Genomic DNA, 27,664 nt, shown 5'->3' with positions numbered 1-27,664 from the left:
CATTATTGGATGAAGTAACTCAACAAAGTTCATTGATGATTGCTATGAACACTCATGGGTCTGGTTATGATCAAGGAGGTTCTTTTGGCTCAAAGAACTTACCATTGTCATCAGGTTCAAGATCTAAAAATGTTTCAGGATCTACAATGTCTCTTGCTTCAATGTCACAGATGCCTAATTAAGTTTTTCAGCCATCTCTAGGGTTTCAATAGTTACCATTACCTTATATGGCTCAATCTCCATTAGCTTTTGTTTCTCAAAATGGTTCTGGCTTATATAACAATTTTCGAGGCAACAATTATAGAACTAAAGGGAAAGGCAAGAAGTTATATTCTCAAAATTCACAAGGTTATCAATTCAATGGTGCTCAATCTCAAAATGCTCAGGGTTTCAACCTCATCTATCACAAACTCAAGAATTCTTTCATTCATCAGGGCAACAACAAACTTCACCATAGAATTACAATCCTTTGCAAATATGTCAAATTTGTGATTGAAAATGGCACTCTGCACTCAACTATTTTCAAAATGGATGTCAGATTTGTCATAGAGTGGGTCATACTACTGCTACTTACTTTGATAGGAATAATTCTCAATTTTAGTCCTATCCAATGTCCCCATCTCAGAGTTTCACTCACTCTTAAGGAAGACAGTCTTCTCAGGGTTATCAATCTTCTAATATACCTTAGTTTAATCCATCAGCACCGCAACAGTTTCATCCTCCTGCAATGGCACCAGTATATCATCCTTCCATGATGGTTCATTCCAGCTCTAATCAACCTATTGCTATGCAAGTGAGATCAGGTCTATCTCCTTATGCTCCTTAGCAAGAGTATTGAGTCTTGGACTTAGGTGCAACTAACCACATGGCCTCGGACCCTTCCAATCTGCAAATGGCTACACCATATCCATCTAATGAGACTGTGACTAGTGTTAGTGGTGAACGTTTAGCTATATCACATATTGGCATTTCTTGTCTTAATACTCTTTCACATTAATTTAAGCTTAATTATGTCTTACATGTTCCCAGAATTTCTCAACATTTATTGTCTATGAATCAGTTATGTCGAGACAATAAATGTAGATGTATTATTGATGAATGTTCTCTCTGTATACAGTACAAGGTCACTAAGAAAATGCTCTGCCAAGGACTGAGTAACCATCCTGTCTATCCTCTTCCTATACTAAAGTCTCAAGGTTCTATTACTCCAGCTCATTTTCCAGTTGCTTTCATTAGTCAAAAAGTGTCAAATGACTTGTGGCACTGCAGGTTAGGTCATCCTACATACTCAGTGGTTACTGCAGCTCTTAGGAAATCAAATATTAGTCTTCCTTGTAATACAAACTTTTATACTTGTGCTTTTTGCTTACAAGGCAAGTTCACCAAGTTACCATTCCATGTTGTTGCTTCAAAGTCCATTTTACCTTTTGAAGTAATACACACAAAATGTGTAGGGTCCTGCATCTAGCTTGTTTATAGAAAGGTTCAAATACTATGTTTCTTTTATAGATGAGTGTACTAGGTATACTTGGATATTTCCTATCATCAAGAAAGCTGTAGTTTTCAATATTTTTGTCAGTTTCTTGCCTTTGTTAAAAATCAATTTGATTCTCATGTCAAAATTTTGCAAAGTGATGGTGGATGAGAGTATATTAGCAGTCAATTTCAACAATTTCTTAGGGATAAAGGTATCATTCATCAAAAGTATTGTCCTTGTACCCTGGAGCAGAATGGGTTAGCTGAAAGAAAGAATAGACATAGAGTAGAGATAGCTATAACACTCATTCACAAAGCTTTCTTACCATCAAAATTTTGGTTTCATGCATGTGCTACTGCTACTTACCTTATAAATAGGATACCTACTTCAGTTTTAGACATGCAGTCACCTTTTGAATCCCTATACCATGTTCCACCAAGAGTTAATCGTTTGAGAATTTTTGGGTGTTTGTGTTACCATCTTTGAAACCTTATAGAAGTAACAAATTAGAATCCAAAACCACTGAGTACATTTTTCTAGGATATGTTGCACAATACAAAAAGTTTATTTATTTCTCACTTAAGGACAACAAACTACTTGTTTCTAGACATGTAGTTTTTGATGAAGGTAAGTTTATTAATTTTGTTAGTTCTTTACATCAAAGAACAACACCTGAGTCTAATTCATCACAGTCAATCCATTTATCTCATCCCAACACTTTTACACATCAGTCTATCATTCCAATTCCATTTCCATACATGTCTCCACTTTCCTTTTCTGGAGTTCCTATCACTTCCAAAGTTGTTGCTCAGTCCTGCCCACCTCAACAGTTCATTTCTGGTGATCTTGTTCCTCCTCAAGCTGTTGCAAAATATTTGGACTACATGCTAATATGATGGATTAGTATAATCATTACTAATATAAACTAATAAGAACACACAATACTTACTTGTAGAGTTTTCCATAATGATCAGAAAGCAAGCAACGATATAATGCTAATAAAAGTAGGGTTTGCAGTAGTGAGTTTACTGCATAAACTTATGGGGAATAAATGTTGTGTTCCTCTCTTCTCTGGGACTCGAATATGTTTTACAAACTATGGGGAATGTATATATTAAACTGGTGTCCGAGAAGAGAGACCATGCAGCAGTTTTATCGTACAAAACCATAATTGTTCCACCCATCGTGGGTGCAGTTATGTCACGATAAGTAGAGTTTCTAACCTACTCATCCTTTTGTGTTTATGCGGTAGTGAATTCCCTTTTAAGTGTTTTATCATGATTAAAACACATATTATAAGTCCATAAATAATATAAGTCCATTAGGTTTTCATAACATATACAATAACATGGTTTTGTTACAACTCACATTATGGAAAAAGTCTTACAATCTCCCACATGAGTGTAACTAAAACCATATGCAAATTATGTTAAGAAAACATGTTGATCACTGACTTATAGACACGAATTTCATAATGACTCTAACATCCAATTACCAACTTATCAGTTGAACTCAAAAAAATAGTATACAATCATTGCATAAGTACTCTAGAATTACAAACTAATCGAAGTTAGTGATGATGTAGTAAATCAAGGAACTTTAGTAGAGAGCTTCAATGGTACCAGTTATCCTTCTACATATAATTGGTCTCCTTTAATACATCTCTGTATCTTTTAGTAGTTCTGCATACCAAATATTTCATGAGTATCATGAAACAACAAAATATGCATACTGTAAGAAGGCAGTCTTCACATCCATTTGATGAAGCTCAAGGTTGAAATGAGTTGTGAAGGCAATGATGATCCTGAAGGAATCCTTGGTTGAAACTGGACAAAAGTCTATGTGTAATTGTGAGAAACCGTATTTTATATTGGTGAAAGCCCTATGTTTAAGTTATTATTTATTTTATTAGACTTGAGGCTAAGTTTTGGAATATTTTTCTTAGTTAAGCCCTAGAACCATGCTTATGCTTAGTCATAAGTTTATAAGGTGGACGTGTGAAGCTTACCATACGGCCTTATCTCCTATCCTTTTTAAGGTACTTGTAAGCACCATGTTGGGTTGGACGTGTAGCTCCACAATTCAAAGTTGACACATCTTATTGCTACCATTTAATCATTAGCTTAATCACCTAGTTAGGTGTCATCTCCTCATGTTATAATTCCATGCCAATTGACTATTGAAGGCTATGTGATGACAAATGAAGCCTATAGCTAACGTGGAATGATTAGTGGAAAGTGATATGTAGCTTAGGTGTTATCATTCGGTGTTGTTAAGGTGCTTAGTAAGCACTTTAGGGTGATGACTATTGAAGGCTATGTGATGACAAATGAAGCCTATAGCTAACGTGGAATGGTGGAAGCAAGTGGGGTGGTTTGTAGAGAAAATTATAAACCAACGAGACAACTTGGTTGCCGCCTTAGTTATGGTATAAATAGGAGCAATGCTCCATCTTTGCTCTTTTCCTGGCGACATGTAATACATACCCTATGTAAAAAGTGTGTAAGAGAAAGATAAAGGAGATAAGCAAAAGAAGTACTCGTGGAGTAAGAAGTAAGGATTTGAGGTAGGGGAATTTGGGGAATTAATTGATTGTCTTTGTTACTTGTATTTCGTGAAATATGGTTATGTGAACTTTGAGATATATCCAACTATTGACTTAGATGTGATTTGTTATGTGGTATATTATATGCTGGCATGATCATTATCATTTGTCAACGATGTAAAGGAGTTACTTATGTTGTGGGAAAATGTGGAGATTAGCTTTTGTGTAGTTGAGTCTGTTCATTGTGAAACTAGTTCTAGGCAAGCCCGATGTGCACAGTAGAATAGGATATCGACGGGAATTGTCGATGTGGGTGATTTGGGCTAGAGATCAATGAATCAGATAAGATGGCTAGCAAAAGGGGTTATGAACTTGGGTTAGTTGATGATGGTTATTCTATATATTAAAGCACTCGGGACCATAGTGGTTAAATGCATGGTATGGGACATGCAGGTCTGGTTGCTTCAATATATAGATTAATGGGTTGGGTAGAAGAGAAGTTTTGTTCTTACATTACATTACTCATAAAACATTCATAACATTAATAATATTAATCACTTGAGGCCTTGGGCCCCTACTGAGCTTTTAGCTCACCCCTTATTAGTTGTGTTACAGGAGATGAGACAGGAATCTAGTGGCTAACTTGGAAGAAAGAGACTGCTCATAAATAGTTTTAAACTTTTTAAGGAGTTCTAGTCGCTTTCTTTTATGTGTAATGACTATGTAAATTATTTTGTTTAATGAAACGTTTTAGTTCAACCCAGTCACCTGTTATTACCTTTAAGTTACTCTTTTTATTCATGCCCGGAAAAAAAAATAAAAGTAAATTTAATTTAGGGCGTGACAGTAATCCAAGCCTTGTTTATATGTAAACCCCTTAGCTACTAATCAAGCCTTGTGCCGTTCAATGTTGCCCTTGGAGCCTCCCTTAGTCTTGAACACCCACTTATTCCTAATTGGTTTTATGCCACTAGTTCCCTCAATCAAACTCCAAACACCATTTTATGCCATCTAGTTCAATTCTTCTTCTATTGCAGCATACCATAATGTAGCCTATAAACTGTGCATAGCTTCAATAAAAGTTGTAGGGTCATCATTATCACCTATATCATGCTCCATTTCATTGAGGTTAGTCACATAATCACCGGATAATGCAAGTTTTTTTGTTCTTTATGATATGCTCAATTTAATGGTGGAATGTACAATTTTTGTAGGATTGGAAGAGCCTGCATCATTTTGGTTTGAAGTATACTGTTGAGATGTTGAAGTCTTAATAATAGGGACAAGTGTAGTGGTCTGCAATGGCAGTGGTGGATCCATATGCTGAGCACTTGGTTCTTGAGATTGCTGAGAAAAATAAAGTGTTTGAGGGAATGGTTATTGGCAAAACCAAAGGTGTTGCATCATTATTATTCGATTGCTCCATTTCTTCATAGGTATAGTTGTTCCTTTAGTGAGAATTATATAAACCAGAATCTTCCACAAACTTGGCATTGTTGGTTTCAACCAATCTTGTGTGAGAGTGTTGGGAATAAAACCTAAAACCCTTGGATTTCTCAGGATAGCCTACAAAATAACAACTTGTAGTTCTGAGATCCAACTTTTTATCCATTGGATTATACAATCGTACTTCACATTTGCATCCCCAGGTGTGTGCAAGACTTGGTCTTTTACTTGTCCATAATTCAAAAGGTGTTGATTCAACTGCTTTACTTAGCACCCTTTTGAGAATAAAATTTGCAGTCCTAATGGCTTCTCCCCATAAGAATTCTAGAAGTTGTGATTGTGAAAAACATGCTTCTAACCATGTCTTTAAGAGTGCAGTTCCTTCTTTCTGCAACACCATTTTGAGATGGTGTTCCTGGTGTAGTATATTGTGCTAGAATCCCTTCTTGCTGCAAGAATAAAGCAAAATGTCCTTTTTGTTGTCCCATTTATGTATACCTTCCAAAATACTCACCTCCCTTATCTAATCCTACTACTTTAATTTGTTTCCCTAGTTGTTTTTCCACTTCTAGTTTATAAATTTTAAAACAATTGAGCACTTGAGATTTTTTAGAGATCAAATACACATAAGTGTACCTAGAGTAGTCATCTATAAAGAGGACAAAGTAACAGTTGCCACAAATCGTCCTTGTTGGAAATGGACCACTAACATTGGTGTGAATGATTTCTAGTAGACTTTGACTTCGAGTGGAACTAGTCTTCTTAACTGATGCAATGGTTTTTCCTTTAAAATAGTCAATGCAAGCTTCAAAATCATCAAATTTTAAATATGCAGTACTCCCATTTTCATTAATCTCATTCTTTCCTTAGCCAAGTATAAACACCAAAGTACATATAAAGTAATGTCTTTAGACAAGAATAAGCATATATATGTCTCTGGTTTCATAACTCACTATACATCAACTTATAGCTAATCCCAGTAAATAGTTTCTTTGGAAAATACTTTACTTGTTAGTGCTTATAAATTGCTTACTGTTCGTCTTTATTGAAATTCATGAAATCAAAACAGTAGTCTTACCACTTTGGTGATCTCTACTAAATATTTCATGAAATCATTGAACAATACCATTATAACTCTTGATAATATGACAGTGTGTTGCCATAAAAATGTGCAGCAAGTATGATTATATATTTGATAGTGATGAAAGTCCCAAAATAAATAAAAAATTGGACACAGCATGATGGAAATGTGTTTATATCACAAACATAACTTAAACCAGATGATATCATCAAATTATGCAGCGGAAAAGAATTGCAAAAGTAAACATATAATCATAAATGAGTCCAAAATTAAAGTTGACCGACTCTGATACCACATGTAAACCCCTATATGTGGAACTGAAATTTAATCAACTAAATATTTGGACTACATGCTAATATGATGGATTAGTATAATCACACTAATATAAACAAATAAGAACACACAACACTTACTTGCAGAGTTTGCCATAATGATCAGAAAGCAAGCAACAATATAATGCTGATAAAAGTAGGGTTTGCAGTAGTGAGTTTACTACAAAAACTTATGGGGAATAAAGGTTGTGTTCTTCTCTTCTCTGGGACTCAAATACGTTCTACAAACGATGGGGAATGTATATATTGAACTGGTGTCCGAGAAGAGAGACCATGCAGCAGTTTTATCGCACAAAACCATAACTGTTCCATCCATCGTGGGTGCAATTATGTCACGATGAGTAGAGTTTGTAACCTACTCATCCTCTTGAATTTATGCAGTAGTGACTTCCCTTTTAAGTGTTTTATCATGATTAAAACACAAATAATAAGTCCATAAATAATATAAGTCCATTAGGTTTTCATAACATATACAATAACATGGTTTTGTTACAATTCATATTATCAAAAAAATCTTACATAATATACCCAAACTTCCATACCCAAATCCGTTCCATTCGGGCGATTATCCATGGTTATCGAGTTTATCGGTTAGAATTGCCATCCCTAGCCTCCTTCATCCAATTAAGTACTGCATGGATGCATGCTAAGCTAGCAACGCATATAAAAATACGAGCTGCAAGTGATGTAATATTATGCTTTTTTAATATTTCTTGATATTCTACACACCACTAACATTTGATAAAAAAATATTAAAAAATTAAAAGAATGTGGAGAAAGTAATTTAGAATGTGTGAATATAATCTCTCATTCATATATTATTATTTTAGGAATCACATTCTATCTTTATTACAAATACAAAATGTCACTGCCCATCATCATCATATTTGTTTATGTCCTTGCGCAATTGATTATGTATGTGAACTTACCATAGTTTATGCTGTAATTGAATTTGACATATACATAATCAATTGAACCAGATCATTCCCTTCATCAAGAATGTACCAGGAAGGTTTTGGGCTGAAGATATGAGAACTGCAGCTCATGTGATCAACAGGCTTCCTCAACCAAGGTTAGAATTTGTTTCACCCTTTGAGAAACTGTGGGATACAATTAGCTATTTTCGAATATTTGGTTGTGTGTGCTACATATTTGTTCCAAGTTATCCACATAGCAAGTTTGACAAGAAAGCATTCAGATGTATCTTTGTGAGATACGACAATCAGAGAAAAGAGTAAAAATGTTGTGATTCTACGACTAGAAGATGTTACACATCACGACTCATTGACTGGAAAATTGGTTTGTCATAGATTTGGTCGACTTCAGTTTGTTAAGGTTGCATCTGTTACTGTGTTCTTGTTCCTCAAATCTCGATATTTCAGTTTTTGAAAGAAAAAAAGGAAGTTTTCTCCTTTGCTTTTTGGAGCTGAATATTGAATATATAAGCTTTAGAGTTTAAGTTGCCTTTTGTTTTGGATATTGAATATATAAGCTTTATGAATCCTATGAGACGCGGCTCTCCGACGAGTGTACCAGTTGCTTGGTGGTTGTGTTGTTTAAAAAGATAAAAGAAGTTTCATAGGCTTGGCTTGGTGGTTGTGGTTTACTTGCTTTACAAGTTAACTCATTTAGCATTTTTTTACATTCATGACGATCCAAATTGATTTGTAGTAAAAACATAGCCATGTTTAATCTTCGATAGAAGCTCGGGCAAATACACAAAGCCAATACAAGAAAATGGGGAAGCGCACACACAACGAGAGCATTGGATCAGTTTAGTACTACCATGAAACCTAGAAATATGAAGGCTATACAGCTTATGGCACTGCATGCAGTATTTCTATCTGTAGTAATGGATGCTTGCTTTTTGATTCAAAAATGATTTCATGCCTCCCAAGGGTGAGACCGGCGGTTTAATGTTTCTACCATATATCTTTAACCCTGACACTCATTTGTGCTCACTGTCTGAAGCATGTTAAAACCATCACTTGTCAAAGAACCATAATAACTTAACTTGTTGCAAAAAATCAACTTAATGCCAATTAGATAATCATCTGTGCAATTGCCTACAAATGTATTCAAATCCGTTGTACTAAATAAAATTGCTAATACAGTTCAAAGGAAAAAAAAGTAACAACAAAATTGCAGAAGTACATTGTTTCAACAAGGAATACCATCTTTCCAGACCTTTTTCTTGGACAGAGAAACGAATAGGATGGATGGCTGAACGAAACAGCTGGGCTTCACCAAAATCGAAAGGAGGATCTGGTTGGGACTGCGACTCCTTTCGAAAGGAAGGGGGGCAGAGAGGGCGAGCGGGAGATATATTCCGCCGTCAGGGCGACCCCTACAAATCTATCACAAAGTGATAGATATAACAGATTTGTATTAGCGAATTCCAAACGGTCACTGCCGAATAGTGGGGCCATATAAAATCATCGCAGAAGCGAGATCACATAGAGGTAATTGTTTGCATGCTAGACCATATAACTCATCGCTCAAATCGAAAACCAAATTCGGCCATCATTGCGGCGAGGCTACAACACACACTAGGCGAGACAATAGAACTAGACAAAACTAAACTAAACTACTCCGAGAAGGGAACCGCAGCACGGCACAATCCGATGGACGGATAGGACAACTCAGGCAAAGGCAACCATTGCGATACTGCACAAACGGGATCAGCAAAATCCACAAGTCAAACAAAGCAGCGGAGCTGCAAACATTTTTTAGATCTGAAAAATTCCAATGGGGCAACCACCAAAACATAGCGGCCCAGGCGGTGGAACCGTCAGATTTGCTCGCCCAAGGCAATGCAATACTCGACCAATGTGGCGCTGCAACAAATCTGAGAGCAGAGGCAGCGCATCTTCAGAAAAAGTCGAAGAGGGAATCATTATACCGAATCAGTTTGCAGAACTGGCTTCAACCCACCAACAGCCCCAATCAAGGAAGAAACCTCGAGAAGGACAGAACCCGAATCTGGGTAGGAGGTGTGAAGCCATGAACAACTGAACACAACGGTGGGAAGGGGAAAGGGTGTGGCCGGAGCACAGAGATTCAGAGAGAATGTCGTTTTCATTGTTGGATCCGAGGTCGACGATTTTGACCCGGAACACATCGAATCAGATCAGCACTGGACCAAGTGGCATGCCGCGAAGCCTTGGCCTCCGGTGACCACACACCATTATTCGTCACCGGACATGGCAGGAGGATGACGGTGGTCGGTGGAGGTAACAAAATGTAGAAACACTGAGAGATGAGGAAAAGGAGGCGGCACATGGGAAGACAGGGCTGAGGGAAGAACGGAAAGAAAGGAAGGAGAAAAGGAAGGAGAAAGGGGTGGGCTGCCACCGGCCCCAAGCCATAGCACATGGCAGTTTGAGGTTAGGGTTTGTTTGGGAGGGTAAGGGGCGAGATGGAGTCTATCTGGTTTAATAGTAAAGCTAATGCTACGACATATTTTAATGGCACCTTTACGTAAAGGTAATCGGAATCAAAATGCAGAATTGAACTCCGATTAGGGATATTCCAGTTGTTACCAAAGATTTCAAAGAACATATTCTTTGCTTTTCGTTTCAGGCTGCCCATCAGGTCCCTTCTTTACAGTCCCTCTTGCTTTTTTTTTTTTGTTATCCCCCCACGGAATGAAAATTTTTTGGAGCTCCAGAAAGGCCAAGGCAGTGTCCTTTATTCTCTGGTTTCTATTTGTTCTCTGGTTTCTGAAAATTTGATTTCTTTTATTCTGGTGGGTGAATTCAAGAAAAAAAAACTTAAGAGATGGAACGTGGGGTTCTTGATAAACCAGGGAAGCAAGTGCAAACCAGGGAAGCAAGTGCAGCTTCAGGAGAGTGAGATCAAGCAGCTTTGTGCCGTCTCCAAGGATAATTTTCTGAGGCAGCCTAATCTTTTGGAGCTTGATGCTCCTATCAAGATTTGTGGTATTTTAACCTCAACCCACATCCTCTGTTTTCTCTTATTTTACTGTATAATTTAATATTTTCATTATTTCATTTTACTTTTACTTTGATCGATTTTGAGGTTGGATCTATAGGTCCGGATAAGTTTGGTTGGCTTGGGTTGCGATCAAATATGGAGATGCATAATGTGTGTTTCCATCTTTGAGTGACTGACAAGAAATCAAGAATGCTAAAATATGTCATAAAACTCAATGGTGAAGAACATCGGTATACATCGTCACTTCAGATATGTTTTCTAAGGCAGTGCTGGAAATAAACAAATGATCAAGTTAGAACCTCTGCTTTTGAAAAATTCAATCTTGAATCCTTTGTTATGGTTAGATGACAAGTGACGGGCCATTTAGTTTATGGGTAAAAATATGTGAATTGTGATCAGTTGCATAGGGTGATGCATGGTGAGGGTATGAACCATTATTCCAGCCTGATATCCTCATATGAGTTTCTTTACGTCATATGAGTTTCTTTACATCATATGGTGAGGAGAAAACTAATCTGATATCCTCATATGAGTTTCTTTACGTCGCACAGGTGGTATTCATGGCCAGTATTCAGACCTTCTGAGTCTTTTTGAGTATGGTGGATGGCCCTCTCACTCCAACGATCTGTTTTTAGGGGATTATGTAGATCATGGGAAGGAAAGCCTAGAAACAATATGCCTTCTCCTTGCATATAAAATAAAGTATCCTCAGCATTTTTTCCTTCTGAGGGGTAACCATGAATGTGCTTCAATAAACAGAATATATGGCTTTTATGATGAGTGTAAACAAAGATTCAATGTCAGACTTTGGAAAGAGTTTACATATTGTTTCAACTGCCTTCCCGTGGCAGCTCTCCTTGAAGACAAAATACTGTGCATGCATGGTGGATTATCACCCGAGTTAAACAATTTAAATCAGATCAACACTTTAAAGCGACCTACTGATGTCCCAGATAGTGGTTTTGCTATGTGATCTCCTGTGGTCCGATCCTAGCAAAGACATTGAAGGTTGGGGACCAAATGATAGGGGAATTTCCTTTTACCTTCGGTGCTGATAGAGTAACAGAGTTTCTACAGAAGCATGATCTAGATTTGATTTGTCGAGCTCACCAGGTCTGAAATATCTTTTCATTTCAGAATTTTCCAATACCATACAACCAAGAACTCCTTCCACTTATTAGATATTATTTATATTTGCAGGTTGTCAAAGATGGATATGAGTTCTTTGGGGATACGAAACTTGTGACAATATTTTCAGCACCTAATTACTGTGGTGAGTTTGACAATGATGGCGCAATGATGAGTGTCAATGAGTCTCCCAAGCGCTCTTTCCAGAAATTTAAGCCTGATAAGAAGGCAAGTTAGCTATGGGAGTAGAGCTGCAGGTCAGCCGGTACTCCATTGAAAGTCAAGGTACCATTCATCTCACCCTATGTACGAACCTCTACTTTGTAGTATATAACCATCGTAGCATTTTATATTTTTGTATTTGTTGGAAACAGATGAAAAAGTAGAGAATTATATAGCAAAATTTCCAACTGTCGTCCATGCTGATTTGAGCCTAGAAAAGCATCTGAGTTGGTTAGTTGTGGAGTTTTCTACATATACAGAAGATAGAGGTTGTAGGTGTAGAGAAACATCTAGGAAGACTTTGAAAGAGACTCTAATAAAACACTCGGATTTACTTGAATCCAACAGAAAACATGGGATAAACAAACCATATATTTTAGGCTTTTTACAGCCACTTAGTGGGATAAGGCCTTAATTTAACAGTTTTTGAAAAAGCTAATGAGAGCTCCAATCAAATTTTCCTTCTTCCTTGTTATGTTGTAGGCTGCATATTTTACTGGATTTTGACATTATATGCGCTTTATTAACTCTCAGTTTATACATGAGATTTGTCTTCCATTGTTATGATATGCATTTTTCTTTACCTCCAGTCGTTTCTTGGTGCAATGGTGTAAGGTATTGCGATGGGAGATTTCTGAAGAAAGCACCTCCCTTAGTTCGGAAAGACGTAACGTGCCAGTTTAACTGTTTTAAGTCCTCTAATTTCTTTCAATACAAAAACACAAATTCGAAACTTCTTTCAGCTGGAGAGTGCAGAAGATCTTCCCAGGAACATATGCAATGCCCTTGTATGCAGTGGAGACTAGTACTATAAAACCCACCCTATGAAAGAGCAATGGGCAAAAAGTTGGAAAAAGAGTGAGTTTTTTCTTTTTGTGTTTTTGGGTGGATTGTTTGGGTCTTGCATTTCATGTAAAATAATAGTTGTAAGACTCAGTCGACAGATGAGTACATTAAAATTACTCAAAGAACGAAATAGTGCCTGTCCTTAGAAGGTCTATTGAGCACTAAATGATAGATGAGGTTATGGTGTGATACAACCACGAATTGTGCCCATGGTAGACTGAGATCTAACACTACGTGTGCATTATGACTGTTGTGGATTATAAAATGACCACGACCAATGCCCGTTTTAAAAGAATTTTCAAAAAAAAAATATATATATATATATATATATTTATTTATTTATTTATTTATTTATTTTTATTTAATCAATATAATATAATATTTATATTCAAGATTACACATTTACTACAATATAATAATTACATAAAAAAATCACAATTAAAATCAATGAGCTATGCAAAGAAATATGAAACTATCTATCAAGTATGAAACTATCTATCAAGTAAGAAATATGAAACTACTTATCAAGTATGAAATACTCTATCAAGTATGAAGGCAACACCACTTCCTTGCAGCAACTGCCAACGTTAGGACAAACACAACTGTAAGTGCCATCTCCAGGACTTCACCCAACATCTATGATACATCACCTTACAGTCATGTTATTCCAACACATAGTATTTAAGAATTTCATCATGCAGCCATAGTCTGACATCATTAAATTTGCAACATCAAAGATGTTAATCATAAGGATAATGAAATTAAGCACTTACGTCTTCGAGCTGCTACTCCAGCACTGTTTGGGCTCCGCTCCTCAATGTAAACTTGCCTTCCAGCTAAATGAATTAGAGATGCCTACAAGGAACAGGGAAATACACACTTTCAGGCCATGCACAGATCATCGCTTTATAAAAATAATGCTTTTATAGAAGCCTGATAAAGTACTAAAATGTGTTAAACATCAAACTACAACAGCAATGGACCAGCAATCCACAAGATACACCCAAAAAAGGAAAACACTACAATCAAAGTTATATTGTATTCTAATATTATGCCCCAAAGACAACATAACCTCCTAATAAAGGTAACTGACTGAAGAAACAACAGGCCATCAATCCACATTAACTGAATATTAATGGAATGATCTTTAATTCTCGATACCGAATCCCATAGAGATTGTCTAATAACTGACCCTAGTCAACAAAATATCCAAATAACACTTGGCATTGAAATATTCAGGCATTCATCTGCAACCAAATTACCTTAAAAGTGCCACAACACCAAACCCCACACATATTTAAATATACAAGTACAAATTACAAGCACAAACCCAAAAAATTATAACAAAGCAAATAAGAAGGCAGATAGTTCATCAATGTTGACAATAGTGCAAGTATGGGAACTCTCTAACAATTGAATACCCAAAGACAAATGCAGTATGCCTTAAGAATCTGCAATAGATGCATAACTATATATGAGAACTGACAGGAATTTCAACAAATAACAGGAAATTTGCCTGAATCCAATGAACATTTTGAAACGAAAGAAAAAAAAAAAAAAAAAACTAATGAAAAGGGTTTAAAAATTTTCAGTTTTAACGAAAATGACAAAAATGTGTTGTAAGTGAATAGTACCAGGATTGACTTTTTAGGGTAAAAATGTGATTTTTCGTTAAAGTGAACAATACTGAGAGTTTTTTATTAAAGTTCCCAAGAAAAAAACTTGATCAACAACTTATCACAAAAAAAATAAAACCTTGATTGCATTGTGAACGCCAGCAATGCCTTCATATTTAACAAAAGCGTGGTAGACTCTAATTTCCTGCATGCACCAATTTCTACTTTAGCTCCGATCTAGTTCATAGTTTTAGAGACAATAGAACCTTGCCAATCCTCATCATGTATAATTTGACTGAAGTTTTTGAACTCCTCCTCAATCTCATCTTCAGTTACCGTAGGACGCAAATTTCTTATATTGGTTCTGCATAGCACTTTCAAAGGATAAATACCAAAACCTAGATTTTGAATTTCTAATAAGAGATGAACAAAAGAAATTCAAATTTTCGAAATTAAATAATTGGTGAGTAGAGCGAGAGTGAGATTCCTAACCATACGAGAAGAACTTGAATGAAAGGAAAACATATCAGATTTAGAAATCGAAATACTATCAACTCGGAAATTAAGAATCACGGACAACAACTTCGAATTATCGCTACGATTATTCATAATTTTAAAAATTAATTAAAAAAATTAGAGAAATTGAGAAAATGGAGGACCTGGTCATGGCCAATCGAACCATGGGTGGACGACCTGGGCGAAGAGAATGTAGCACCATTATTGCATTCGCTCTTCCAGTTGAACCGCCTTAATTTTCGGAGCGACACGGTGGAGTGGAAGGGATGGTCGCCGCTGTTGCGGTGAGGCTGAGGAGGAAAGCGCATGGAGGTTGTGTTAGGGTTGATTTGTTGGGTTGCTAAGTGCTGTTGCAGGAGGAGAGTGGGAGGTTTTTGAGTGGGCGACATCAGGAGGGGAAGAAATTGGCGGTCGTGGTGAGGTGAGGAGTCATGGATGGAGAGAGGCCATGAGTGGAGAGAAGATAAAAAATGAGAGAAAAGTTTGAGAGAGAGAGAGATAAAGTATGATTTGTAGAAGCAATATGCAGAAGTGCATAACGCTCTCCATCTGAGAAACAAAATATGATTCTGCTTCAATGCTAATCGAAAAGTTGTTTTGGATAACGAAGTTCATCACTGGACTTGTAAATGTTCCTACTATTGAATCACTAATGATATTATTGGGTGATTAAAATGGGGCATTAGCTCAATCCAAGGAACTACGATTTCATGAATCATCAAAACAAAAATAAAAAAGCATCGTTAATTACAAGATTATAGAATCTGTGAAGAAGAAGGTGGTTTAGGTTTAAGAGTTAATGCTGCATAAAATGTAGTGAACCTAATCACTGATTAAGGCGATAACATAGAAGCTGCTTGATTGACATCTAGATAGTTTTGGTGTGCGTCATTGTGAGCATTAGCTTTTGGGCAAGTGCGAGATTGTTGAAGTTGTGTGCTAAAAACCAGTTTTGCAATATTAGATATTATGTAACAACTTCATGTTAATTCATTAATAAAGTGCAAGATTAATTCATTCATGAGTTTGGCTTTATATTATGGAGATAATATACTATGGATGCGTCCATAATTTAAGGTATGGAAGCAATGTCATCAACAAGCAATGAGGTTAGGGTAGGGTGACTTGTATTCCATAGTCACTTAATTCTTAAATAAAGTTCCTAGCCATTTGGAAAGTCAATTGGACATTGACTATTAGAAAAGGCCAATGTATATCACATTAAATTAGCATGATCTCCTTCTACGCGTGTTGGACACGTGATGAATATACAGGTGCTTGTCTATTGAACAAGTTCATTGAACAATGACTGCCCAAGAAGCTTAAACGTATGGATGTTTACTACATGTCACACGTTAGAAATTTTCTGGTTGTAGTATGCAAATAGTTCTCAAATTTGAAGCATTTTAGATATCCTATGCTTAACTTTGATTTCCCCTCAAAGCCCTCACTACTTCCCAGTAATATGATACTCAGGTTCATATGTATGAGTATGGGGATACATGAACACCAATAAGGATTTGTCACCTTCTAGTAATTTTTCAATAGAAGCAGGGATCCCCTGAAGCCACTTAAAGGTCAATCTCAAAAATCTCTAGCTAGAGTAACTATATATCAAGCTATGTTTGTAAGAACTACTTGAACAGATATATCATGGTGATCATGGATATCTATATGTGATTTAACATAATTTCATATCACATAAATCTTGATTGGGATATGGATGATTGAAAAACTGAATAGCATTATAACTAGAATCAAGGTTAGAAAAAGTATCATGATTACTTCATGTATACTTCTACTAATCCATCCAGAAAGCCATAAAATGTTGCTAAGTGACACTCATGGCTTGTGGAATTAAATTAATTCATTATCTAATTTCATTGCCCTGCTAAGTCACACACCTATGGTAGTTCTAGCAACGTTAACCAAGATGATTAGATATAATTAATTGGTAATTATATTGAATTTATTGTTTAGGCCTATTGACAGTGTTCTAAAAATAGGCATAGGCGTTGGTTGGAGACCTACCGCCCAAAATCAGAAAATGTATTAGGCGGATGCTAGGCGCAATTAGGCAGGTCTAGGCGGAGTTATGAAGGTTTGGGTGGGGCTAGGTAGAGGCTAGTAGGCCTAGTTAAGTCACCACAGTCTGAAAAAAAAAAAATTGTGAATCTAGAAATTATGTTGCAGGGTTGCGAGGAAGAAGAAGATGGACAAATGAGGACCACTATCTTCTTTTTCTAAGTTAAATGGACGGATGAGTTTTTTTGGTCCCACCATCCCTGTTTTGGTTAAATGCAATGCCCGGTTTCCTATCACTATTTTATATTCTTTTTTTTTCTTTTCTTTTTTTTCTCACCTAAATCAAGTATCGTTTTTTATTTTTTTTATCTATTTTTTGTATTATTTTATACTCTTTTCCCTTTTTAAGACCACATATATTAAATACCCTAAAATAACAGCTTTATAATATATATTATTTTAAAAGAAAAACATAACATTTATATATTATAAAGTAAATTTAATCAATTTTATATCAAATTTACTTAAATCCGTCCAAGTCTCGCCTAGCCACCTAGGCGCTAGGCCCCATCTCGTTGCCTGACTAGCGCCTAACGTTTTTTAGAACCTTACTTATTGGACATGGTTTTAATTAAACAAGCCCAAGAGGGCAATGAAGTGAGCTTAACGCAAGAGCGAGCCTTGGACAATGACTCTTCTTGAAAACGGGCCAAGCATCGCCCATATCTCCATAGTTCGTCTTCAAATTGATCAACATCGGAAGTAGATTTCTTGGGAGCCATAGCAAAAGTATGGAAGGAAAGTGAAACTTTTTCGTAGAAAATTGGAAATTAGGAACTCGTTCAGAAAAGGGTAAGAAAGTTTTCAACTTTCCACTACTCTACCTTTTACTTCTCACACGAATTGAGAGGAGGAAGAGTTACTGGGGCAAGTGCAAACCATTCTCAAGAAAGTTATGATTAAGGGAACTTTAACGAAAAGCTCTCGGTACTGTTCACTTTAACGAAAAACCATATTTTTATACTAAAAAGTCAATCATGGTACTATTCACTTTATCCTTTATTTTGTCCTTATCGTTAAAATTGAAAGCTTTCAAACTCTTTTATTAGTTTTCCTTATGATTAAACCGCTACAGCGATTAGAAAACGAGTCATCAAAATTCAAAATTATCAAAAGGTGGTGGCAATCAAATTATTTCACACGACTTTTGATAACTTATTCTTCTTCAAATTTAAATAGGCCTCCTCACAACTTACTTAAACTTGGGGGCATTGTTGGGGCTATAAACAAAAATGAGGCTTGCTATGAGGCCAATCTAGCCCAATGCAGGATCCTTTCCTAGGGCTTGGATGACCAACCTATTTCACTTTAGCTGGTCCGAGTGCTCGGACAGGTTATCCACGAAGAATGATTACCATGCAGACAACAGACCTGGGCGTATTCTGACAAGCTATTGTCACTGGAAACAATTGTGCAAACTACCACAAGACACAGTTGAAGGCCACCAACCAAGAATTGTAGTTATTGTAAGTGTCAAATGACCGATCTACTCATCCTCCAGCTCAACAATAAGATCGAGATTACTCCTTCTCCACTGCCTATAAATAAGACCAACAACCTTCAAGATGACGGGCATCATCAATTCAATCTCTACGATTATACAAAATCTTGAGTCATTATTCAATCAACCCAACTGTTTTTCAACACAAAGCCAATTGCTCTTTAGCAAAACCTTTAGCTTTTCAACTACAATCTCAGAGCATTCCTTCGAACCAAACATTGTATATGATCCTTGAGATCTAAACTCTTACAGCTTTGCCACCATGTGGTATGATTCTATTGATATGCCCAACCACCTTGATTTCCTCCCGTAGACTCCTTTAGCATTATTTCGCACATCATAACCTGAATCTTGCTAGAGTTTTACTTCTTTCTTTACATCTTTAGTCTATTTTCAAGTCATGTAGCTCGACCCATCACCCTAGATTTTACTTTTGTAAATGTTTGTCATCTTGAATCCATGATTACATTCATTTCTCATTTTAATTTATGTTTCTCTTTCACTCACTTTTTAGGAAAGTACACACAAATCCACATTGAACTCTAAGTCCTCGTTCACTCAAGACACAAAAAAAAAATTTAACCGAGCCAACATCCCACTCGATGTACAATCTTTTTGTTAAGAAATTGGTTTTATACGCAAACCTCACACACGCTCAAACGCAATCACTGTCGATTCACGGCATTCAATGGCATGCCTATTTTTCTTTTTCCGTGATCTATCCTGTGGCATTGAGACCAGAAGCAAGAGCAAAACGTGTTGAATTTAGTCCAAACTGTCTGAACTTTGACACCAACACCTGGTCGTTTACGCGCTTTAAAGTATAGTGGACGTTGACATGAAGGTTTGATATTTGCATGGCTCAGCATATTACATATAATATGTGGCTGGCCTTTCTTTTGATTGTCATCCATCGTTTGGCAACGTCCATCCAGAAATATTTTCAGATGTTGTTTTTTGGAATAGCAATACCATGTTTAAATGAGGGAAATAAATTTGAGATTTTGTTAAAAGTCAAAATTTATAAATTGATATACACCAATTTCTTTATTTGGATTTATAATCTTAAAAATTTAGAATTTTCGCGTGGAAAAAAAACTTGGAATTTGAGACCTCTCTATGTTTGGATGAAGAAAATAGACTTGGAATTTTAATAAAAGTCAGAATTTATAAATTGACATGCATCAATTTCCTTGTTTGGATTCATAAATATAGAAATTTAGAATTTTCGCGTGGAAAAAAAAAAACTTGGAATTTGGGACCTCCAATTCCCAAGTTCAAATTCCATGTAAATAGGTGTCATTTCCCAATTTCTATGATTGAGAGTTTAAAAATAAAAAATTCCGTATTCAATTCCATTGTTCTTTTAGGTTAACCAAACAAGAAAATTTACAAATTCTAGAAAATAAAATCTTATCATTTCAATTTCCGTCATTTTTAAATTCCTTAGTAATCTTAAATTTCTTCATCCAAACATAGTGTTTTCCAAGTTTAAATTCCATATAAATATGTGTCGTGTCTTAATTTATATGAGTAAAGTTTAAAAATAACAAATTTGGTATTCAAATTTATTGTTCTTTTAAGTTAACCAAACAATAAATATTCACAAATTCTAAATAAGAAAATTCAGTCATTTCAATTCCCGTCATTCTAAAATTTCTTAATATTCTTAAATTTCCTCATCCAAATAAAACATAAATCTTCTTGTCTCATAAATTTGGCCCTTTTCAATTAAGTTTTGGTTATAAAGGTGTTTACAATTTGCCGACTTGGTCTACAGAATTACCATATATAAATAAAGGAAAACTAATGAAAATGACTTGAAAACTTTGAGTTTTAATGATAAAGACAAAATAAAAGGTAAAGTGAATAGTATCAGGATTGACTATTTAGTGTAAAAATATAATTTTTTGTCAAAATAAACAGTACCAGAAATTTTTCGTTAAAATTCTCTATAAATAATTGCATGCACCTACAGTTTTGCATTTTAATTTCCGGATGAAGATAATATTTTAAAGAATGACAATTCATATTTTCTGTTATGGAGATTTATAATGGTTGACATTCGTACCACCAATATTTTTTCATTAGAGATTGAGGAATATGTTTTGTACTTCTCTTAAGAAAAACATAATTTATACCCTGATTTTAACAACCAGCTGAACATTATTAGTCACTTAATACTATTGTTTGATGATATTCTCTGCATTTAGAAGTAAGAAGTCGTAGATAATGAATTAGATACCAAATTAGACTGCATATTATGTGACTTAATCGAATTTTATTTTTTTTAATGTAAACTATCGATGTATTAAAAAATAACCTGCTGAAAAAGAAAAAAAAAAAACAAACAAAGAATATTTTGAATGTTTTTTTTATTATTTTTTGATAAAGAAAATGGCCCATGCAGGTCTCGAAGAGCTGCGACAATTCCTTTTAAATGTTTAGTTCCCATTCCCAAGATGATAAACTAAACTATTATGTGTACACGTAACAATTGTTACAAATTATCATTCAACGGTTTTCGTGTATGAATTGTTCGTTTTCCGAAACTTAAATACAAATGTTAATTAGTTGCACGCTAACATTACATCAGCTAATCATTACGCGTAATAGCCATACGGACTCAAATGCAGTTTCATTCATTTGGTGGGCTGGAAGTGAGAGGATCTTTGAAGCCGGATTCTAACCGGATTTCCCTGGTAAAGATTTTAGAAATTCGTGAATTATATTCATTAATCGTATATTGTACGATCAAAAATTATTTTAAATATGTTTATTTAAAATTCAATACAAACAGTACGTAATAAAAATTGATAGTATAATGCATGATAAACGAACACGATTTATAAATCTCTAAGATTTTTACCAAAAGAATCAGGATCCTATTGGAGCATCTTCTACGATTTCTTACAGATTTGGTACTATAGTTGTGCATAATTTATTTTGTTACGTAAGAAGTGACGAGCAAGTTTGTCAACTTTATAGTCATTTGACATACACTAAAAGACAATGCTTGCGCTCCTCATCGGACCCCATTTGTTCTCCTTATAAGAGCTTATTCCTCACTGCACGTCATAATTGACAATCTTCCTTTCATATCATCATTTAAAAATTATTTCTTAAAGTATATATTTAATCTGGAGACTACGTAGTCTGATAAAAATAACATCATCATCATGTACAATCAATTTGTTTGATTCAATAATTGTAGAGATAATAAACGCTTTCTGTCAGTAATGTTCAACGGCAGAGCCAAGTATAAGGCTCGGATGGATTGTAGCATAGCGAGAATTTTAATTCTTAAGCTTCGAAATGCTAATCATTTACCACTTAGTACTACGATCTAGTAACATTCTTTTTTCACTTTAAGTGAGAGGCTTAAAGTTCGATTCTCGCTAAAGACGAATTTGAACCACATTGCTAGCTCATTGTGAGGTTAAACCTACCCTCTTCCCCTTAGTGTAGATAATATTATTTGTTAAAAACAAAAAAATTCGGGTAAATCTCAGTTTACTACCCTCAAGTTTTATGATTTTCAATACTTGGTACATGAAGTTTTTTTTCGTCCTAAAGTCATACCTAAAGTGTTAATTTTGGACAGTCGCATACATACATTAGTCTGGTTGTTAAGTCTTCCGTTAACTAATAACGTGATGCTCATATGGACAATAACTGAACGTCATGTGTCATTAATGGTCCACGTGTCATTAAAAACCTAGAAACCTTCATCTCTCTGTTCGAAAAAAATTCCACTACTAGAAAATATAATTTTGCCGACAAATTATAAACCGACAAAGCAAAATTTTGTCGGCACAAGAGTCCTTTCTCGACGAAAATTTTAATTTGTCGGCTAAATACTCACGATAGAATCAATTTATAACACCAATCTTAGCCGAGAAAATTGGAACGTTAGCCGACGATCATTTTGTAGGCGTAAATTTGATGCCCTGACAAATTTTGTTTTGACGGGTAAACTTTGGCGGGAACTTTTCCCGTTATATTGAAATATTAGCCGATGATGTGAGGCAACAAAGTATTTCATCGGCAAAATGAATAAAGAGGTAATAAAGTATGTCATCGGCAAGGTAATAATAACTCTACGTGAGAGGTTTTCACCAGTGCACCTTTCCATTTTTTTCCGAGGAACGCATTCAAAGCTCTTGGCGACTATTTATGCTCTCATTCTGTCTTTCTTGTTTCTCTATACGGACGGGAGCATATATAGATAAAGAGATATCTAGCATTTCATATTTCTGGATTGTAGTTTTATGCCATCAATAATCTATATTGACAATTTGATTTCATAATATGTGAGTGTTTGGAAAAATAAAAAATTCCTTATAGTATTAGTCTTGCAACTTAACCCAATCTCTTTATGTTCACTTCCATATACATTCCATGCAAACTAACTAATATTCTCATGCGAAAAGTATGTTGTAAAACTATAAATCTAGATCAAGTAGTGAAAAAGTTCTTCTTATCAATTCTGACTCCAAACTACTTTCTAGCAACAGATAACTTGGTTTAGGTTATGATCAATTATTAGTCAATTAGTCAATTACAATTGTAAATTTGAATATGGTTGTATGTAATCATCCATTATAAAAACATAACATATAATTATAAGAACAAACTTATAAATTTGCCAAGGCAATCCAAACCTACATCCCCCAATTGCATGATCTCCCTCCCATTTCTTCCTAATCCTATTTTGCCGCCACATGATCTCCCTTCCATAATCGGTTCACATCCCCCAATTGTCGGTTCACATCATGATCTCCCTCCCAGTTGCATGCTAATCCTATTTTGTCGCCTCATGATCTCCCTCCCAATTGCATGCTAATCCCGACTTCCCTCCCATATTATTCTCTCGCGCCATCCGATTTCAGTTTGATAAGGATTCTTATTTATGAAAAAACTTAGCGGGGTCTTTACTGCTCAAAAATAATTTTAACGATTTCTATCGTAGGTTTATATATTAGATGATTTTCATGGATTTGAACGGTTTAGATTATGAAATTCGTGCGCCTAATAAACAAACATCCATACACTACTAGTCTATTACAAAATATTAAATGTGCAAAGATATAATAGATTTACTAACAATTAAGAGTTTATTCATACTTTCATTAAGTATAACATAAGATTTTGTGGTATCCACTAGTGTAAATATTTTAAATTGAAGATCGAGTTCATTCATTGCACTCGTATAGGGTCAATGAGTGTAGCTGTAAAAAATCATCAAAATCGGAGTTAAAATAACCGTTAAATCGTGATTTTTCATTGATAACCGTCGAAAATTTTTGCCCCATTACTTGATCTCTGAATGTTTGTTTTTTGCAATTTTTGGCGTATGTGATCTCGAAGTATATACAAACATGTTTGACGGTTGGATCGTTGAAACTAGTTTCGTAGAATGCGTATCCCATCAAAATAATAGATTCACTAACACTAAAGAGTTTATTCATACTTTCATTAAGTATAACATACGATTTGTGGTATTCACTAGTGTAAATATTTTAAATCGAAGATCGAGTTCATTCATTGTACTCGTATAGGGTCAAGGAGCGTAGCTGTAAAAAATCATCAAAATCGGAGTTAAAATAACCGTTAAATCGTGATTTTTCATTGATAACCGTCGAAAAGTTTTGTCCCATTACTTGATCGCTGAATGTTTGTTTTTTGCAATTTTTGGCATATGAGATCTCGAAGTATATACAAACATGTTTAACGGTTGGATCATTGAAACTAATTTCGTAGAATGCATATCCCATCAAAATAATAGATTCACTAACACTTAAGAGTTTATTCATACTTTCATTAAGTATAACATAAGATTTTGTGGTATCCACTAGTGTAAATATTTTAAATTGAAGATCGAGTTCATTCATTGTACTCATATAGGGTCAAGGAGCGTAGCTGTAAAAAATCATCAAAATCGGAGTTAAAACAACCGTTAAATCGTGATTTTTCATTAATAACCGTCGAAAATTTTTTCCCTATTACTTGATCTCTGAATGTTTGTTTTTTGCAATTTTTGGCGTATGTGATCTCGAAGTATATACAAACATGTTTGACGGTTGGATCGTTGAAACTAGTTTCGCAGAATGCGTATCCCATCAAAATAATAGATTCACTAACACTGAAGAGTTTATTCATACTTTCATTAAGTATAACATAAGATTTTGTGGTATCCACTAGTGTAAATATTTTAAATTGAAGATCGAGTTCATTCATTGCACTCGTATAGGGTCAATGAGTGTAGCTGTAAAAAATCATCAAAATCGGAGTTAAAATAACCGTTAAATCGTGATTTTTCATTGATAACCGTCAAAAATTTTTGCCCCATTACTTGATCTCTGAATGTTTGTTTTTTGCAATTTTTGGCGTATGTGATCTCGAAGTATATACAAACATGTTTGACGGTTGGATCGTTGAAACTAGTTTCGTAGAATGCGTATCCCATCAAAATAATAGATTCACTAACACTAAAGAGTTTATTCATACTTTCATTAAGTATAACATACGATTTGTGGTATTCACTAGTGTAAATATTTTAAATCGAAGATCGAGTTCATTCATTGTACTCGTATAGGGTCAAGGAGCGTAGCTGTAAAAAATATCAAAATCGGAGTTAAAATAACCGTTAAATCGTGATTTTTCATTGATAACCGTCGAAAAGTTTTGTCCCATTACTTGATCGCTGAATGTTTGTTTTTTGCAATTTTTGGCATATGAGATCTCGAAGTATATACAAACATGTTTAACGGTTGGATCATTGAAACTAATTTCGTAGAATGCATATCCCATCAAAATAATAGATTCACTAACACTTAAGAGTTTATTCATACTTTCATTAAGTATAACATAAGATTTTGTGGTATCCACTAGTGTAAATATTTTAAATTGAAGATCGAGTTCATTCATTGTACTCATATAGGGTCAAGGAGCGTAGCTGTAAAAAATCATCAAAATCGGAGTTAAAACAACCGTTAAATCGTGATTTTTCATTAATAACCGTCGAAAATTTTTTCCCTATTACTTGATCTCTGAATGTTTGTTTTTTGCAATTTTTGGCGTATGTGATCTCGAAGTATATACAAACATGTTTGACGGTTGGATCGTTGAAACTAGTTTCGCAGAATGCGTATCCCATCAAAATAATAGATTCACTAACACTGAAGAGTTTATTCATACTTTCATTAAGTATAACATAAGATTTTGTGGTATCCACTAGTGTAAATATTTTAAATTGAAGATCGAGTTCATTCATTGTACTCGTATAGGGTCAAGGAACGTAGCTGTAAAAAATCATCAAAATCGGAGTTAAAATAACCGTTAAATCGTGATTTTTCATTGATAACCGTCGAAAAATTTTGCCCTATTACTTGATCTCTGAATGTTTGTTTTTTTCAATTTTTGGCGTATGTGATCTCGAAATATATACAAACATGTTTGACGGTTGGATCGTTGAAACTAGTTTCGTAGAATGCGTATCCCATCAAAATAATAGATTCACCAACACTGAAGAGTTTATTCATACTTTCATTAAGTATAACATACGATTTGTGGTATTCACTAGTGTAAATATTTTAAATCGAAGATCGAATTCATTCATTGTACTCGTATAGGGTCAAGGAGCGTAGCTGTAAAAAATCATCAAAATCGGAGTTAAAATAACCGTTAAATCGTGATTTTTCATTGATAACCGTCGAAAAGTTTTGCCCCATTACTTGATCTCTGAATGTTTGTTTTTTGCAATTTTTGGCATATGTGATCTCGAAGTATATACAAACATGTTTGACGGTTGGATCGTTGAAACTAGTTTCGTAGAATGCGTATCCCATCAAAATAATAGATTCACTAACACTAAAGAGTTTATTCATACTTTCATTAAGTATAACATACGATTTGTGGTATTCACTAGTGTAAATATTTTAAATCGAAGATCGAATTCATTCATTGTACTCGTATAGGGTCAAGGAGCGTAGCTGTAAAAAATCATCAAAATCGGAGTTAAAATAACCGTTAAATCGTGATTTTTCATTGATAACCGTCGAAAAGTTTTGCCCCATTACTTGATCTCTGAATGTTTTTTTTTTGCAATTTTTGGCATATGTGATCTCGAAGTATATACAAACATGTTTGACGGTTGGATCGTTGAAACTAGTTTCGTAGAATGCGTATCCCATCAAAATAATATATTCACTAACACTAAAGAGTTTATTCATACTTTCATTAAGTATAACATACGATTTGTGGTATTCACTAGTGTAAATATTTTAAATCGAAGATCGAGTTCATTCATTGTACTCGTATAGGGTCAAGGAGCGTAGCTGTAAAAAATCATCAAAATCGGAGTTAAAATAACCGTTAAATTGTGATTTTTCATTGATAATCGTCGAAAAGTTTTGTTCCATTACTTGATCGCTGAATGGTTTTTTTTTTTTTTTTTTTTTTTTTTTTTCGATTTTTTGGTGATGCGATCTCGATGGATATACAAATAAGTTTGACGGCTGGATCATTCAAATTAGTTTCGTAGAATTTGTATCCTATCAAGTTCAATGGTGTGTGTGTATATATATATATATTTATTATGTAGATTTAAATTTATTTATTTTGTACGTATAACACTTACGAAATTTAATGGTATGTATGATATGAATGATTTGTAAAGATAATTGTTAGGGTCAAAGCACATAACTACTAAAGATTATACATAACAAAAAAAAATTGAATAAGAACCGTCTATTAAAATTAGAAATCAGTACAAGACAAAATTTAATTGCATGAATTGCTAGCCAGTGCTATTTGAATGCAGCATGTCACTCACAATTCTAAAATTTAAGAAAACACTATTTAACAAATTAAAAGGAGGCGCGGAGTTGAAAAAAAAAATTAAGAATTTA

The 27,664-nt window shown here is 34.8% G+C and overlaps 1 non-coding gene and 1 pseudogene across 2 annotated transcripts; one reads left to right on the top strand and one right to left on the bottom strand.

Annotated features, from left to right (window-relative positions):
* Positions 1-362: 362 nt before the first annotated feature.
* On the bottom strand, positions 363-439 carry LOC148691854 (small nucleolar RNA SNORD36). The gene has a single exon (XR_015955398.1). It is a non-coding gene; the product is annotated as a small nucleolar RNA SNORD36 (small nucleolar RNA).
* A 9,190-nt stretch (positions 440-9,629) lies between these two features.
* On the top strand, positions 9,630-12,918 carry LOC137736115 (serine/threonine-protein phosphatase PP1 isozyme 3-like; annotated as a pseudogene). Its single transcript, XR_015955256.1, has 6 exons — positions 9,630-9,867; positions 10,129-10,223; positions 10,645-10,822; positions 11,390-11,951; positions 12,039-12,251; positions 12,779-12,918. The product of XR_015955256.1 is annotated as a serine/threonine-protein phosphatase PP1 isozyme 3-like (transcript).
* The last annotated feature ends 14,746 nt before the right edge of the window (positions 12,919-27,664 follow it).

The sequence above is a fragment of the Pyrus communis genome, chromosome 13 (genome assembly GCF_041283825.1).
Source record: "Pyrus communis isolate YQ-2024b chromosome 13, ASM4128382v1, whole genome shotgun sequence".
Lineage (NCBI taxonomy): Eukaryota > Viridiplantae > Streptophyta > Magnoliopsida > Rosales > Rosaceae > Pyrus > Pyrus communis.
This window is presented reverse-complemented; position numbering and strand designations above follow the sequence as displayed.